This window comes from Formica exsecta, unplaced genomic scaffold, assembly GCF_003651465.1.
Source record: "Formica exsecta isolate Colony F162 unplaced genomic scaffold, ASM365146v1 scaffold45, whole genome shotgun sequence".
NCBI classification, from domain to species: domain Eukaryota; kingdom Metazoa; phylum Arthropoda; class Insecta; order Hymenoptera; family Formicidae; genus Formica; species Formica exsecta.
This window is the reverse complement of record NW_021851737.1, coordinates 69418-72298: the sequence shown is the minus strand read 5'-3', so window position 1 is coordinate 72298 and position 2881 is coordinate 69418. Positions and strand designations below refer to the sequence as shown.

Below are 2881 nucleotides of genomic sequence, written 5' to 3'. Positions count from 1 at the left end.
GATTTTTGGCAACGCGGTTTTTAGCGAGCGATCGCTATTTTGCTTTTCGTTAGACTCCGCCGACGGAGGAGGAGCAGCGCGTTGCTGCTCATCATAATCGGCGAGCTTGCCGCGTTGTTGAACGTAAGTATTTTCTACGGCATCAACAAAAGCAGTCGCGTACTCACTCTCGCTGTATCTCTCCTTATAACTGGTGCGGATGAGCTCACGCTGTGTCTCGAACTTGGCCCACAGTTGATCCAGGATCTTGATCCGGGCCTCGATGCTGCCGAGGTTGGTGCCAGCTGCGCCTAGTTTCCGTAGATTTTCCACCGACCTTGACATGCGACCGTGGATGTAGCGTTGAGCTTGCAGCAAATTGTTTAAGTCTGCGCACATTTTGTAACGTTTGTCTTTCCCTTTTTTAAGTCTCACTCACAAACTCGCAGATGCCGGCGATGATCCGGCTCGAAGGACCAGAAAATGTTCGAGAGCGAGGCGAAACAGGAAAAGAGTGTGCGAGGATCGACATAATACGTGCTTGACAATAATCTAATGGCGTTATAGGATATAGTCGTGATGGTTCATGAAGTCCATTCCGCCCTTTTGGAAAAAGAAAGTACCAAGATAATTCTTCAGCTCGTAATTCAGTATGCATCTGTACAGGTTCTGTAGTTTTCCGCCGCAATGTATATAAGGGAGCATCTTGTACTTCGTTTTCATTTTCAATAACAGATTGTACGTCAGGTATAATTTCATCAACTGGCCGTAAAATCGAAGATGTAATAACAATATTATCATTATTATTGTTTTCATTATTTGGATTTAATTCTGCAACATTCTCGATGCTGTTATTGTATATTTGATTTTGTTCATTAGAATGCATATAAGGATTAACAGCAGTTATAGTAAATTAATAACTAATAAAAATATTATTCAAAGATTTTGGTAAAATATTTTTTAAAATATTAAACATTGATAACGTTGTCGAAAATCGGATCAAACATGCTGTACCGTTTTGTGCTGGTCTTCCGTTTGATCCTCTTGAATGCGAATCAAATATCCAAAAGTTGTTATTTAATTTAAATATAGCAACAGAAATTCCGTTTACAGTTAATATACCATAATTATGATCCTGAAAGAAAATATTTAAAGCATTTTTCAAATTAGGAAATCCTTCTGCACTATTGTCGTTATATAAATGCCCTGATATACTACTATGTTGAGTATTAATAATAACATTTCCAAATATTTCAATATCTGTATGTAGTTCATCAACTGATAAAAAATCTCTGTTGATTTCAGCAAGATGAGGATTCTTACGTTTTGATATACTTGTTACATATAACGCATCTCCTATTAATAAAATAGTATCGATAAGATTCTTTGTCCAAGTTTGAAGATTATGTAATAAAGACATAGCTATAGCAACCGCTGCAATTGCAGTGCACTGTTTCCCTCTAGTAGCATCAGAAAACATATCATGACCTTGATGTATGGAACCTCTAATTATTGCTCTATTCCCAGCTATTTCGATCAAATCAGTTTTATTTATTACCTGTAGATGGGACAAAATTATTAACATCAATATTTGTATTATTGTCCTGTGTTACGATAACTTGACATATTTGTGAAATATCAAGATTTGCAGCATCAAAATTAATATTAATGTTTCGATATAAAGGATTATTTTGAATTAACCACAATAAAGCAGCTGATAAATTTTGTACGTTTATTTGAAATTGTCGGCATCGTTGAACATTCTCAAGTTGTTCACATACAATAATCATACCTATTCTGGTAATTGGTAATGGTAATTGCTCGGATATTTCTTCTATATCTTGTGCAAATAAAACAGCTTGCCCTCGAAAACCTGATTGACCGAATCGTCCACCTAATTTAATAAATTTTATAAATGGAACAATTCTTGATAAAAGTCTTTGTTCCATGTCACTTAAATTTCGTATAACATCTGGAATTTCATCCAAAAACATAGCATTCCAATATGCTTGTGTTGGAACTTTGCCTTTTTTTATCAAATTGGCACAACGAAAACATGTAATTATTTCATTTAATTCGCGTAACTCTGTAGGAAAAATATTTATCGTTGTAGGAGATATTTTCGTAATACATATTTGTTTTTTATAATATAATTTTTTACAAACATCACAAATAATATCGGCAAAGGACGATATAGTTAAATAAAATTGTTGTAACAACTTTTTCCTATGCGTATCAATATCAGATTGTGGAATTTCCTGAGGGATCGATAACACATTACTAGCATGTAATGTTTGATTATTGGATAAAAGCACATTAGTTACATCTTGTGAAACGTGTTCATTATTATGTAACAATTGCTTTCTCGCTACATTTAATATTTGTACGTTGTTCGCTGTAGAACATGCTGTTGTATTTTGCTTTCTATAGCGCGCTTTGTATTTCGCTGCATAACTTTTTCGTCCAATATTTTTATTATTCCTCTTCTTTCTTCGTGTTACCTGAAGAAGACTTAATATATATAATATTTATCTGATAAATATACTGTTATATATAATTTTATATTCTATTTAATATTCTATTCTTCTATCTAATTTCTATATAATTTCTATACAGTTTTATATAATTTATATTTTATATATCTTATAATTCTATAATTTTATAGAAATAATAATAATTGTATTACATATATGTATAAATGCATATATGTATAAATACATAATATGTATAAATACATATATGTATAAATACATAAGCTAATAAAATATAAACAAACAAAATTTAAAATATAAACAAATTCTTGATTTATCTTCTTTCTTCTTGAAATCCTTCTTGTCTGCTTTATTTTGATACTAGAATCTTATTAGCTCTATTGATGTCCATCCATTTTTACTCCTTTCTG

The 2881-nt window shown here is 32.1% G+C and overlaps 1 long non-coding RNA gene across 1 annotated transcript; it reads right to left on the bottom strand.

Annotated features, from left to right (window-relative positions):
* Positions 1-514: 514 nt before the first annotated feature.
* LOC115240775 lies at positions 515-1793 on the bottom strand. Its single transcript, XR_003884822.1, has 3 exons — positions 1303-1793; positions 994-1114; positions 515-741 (listed from the first exon to the last, which is right to left on the bottom strand). It is a non-coding gene; the product is annotated as an uncharacterized LOC115240775 (long non-coding RNA).
* Between the last annotated feature and the right edge of the window lie 1088 nt (positions 1794-2881).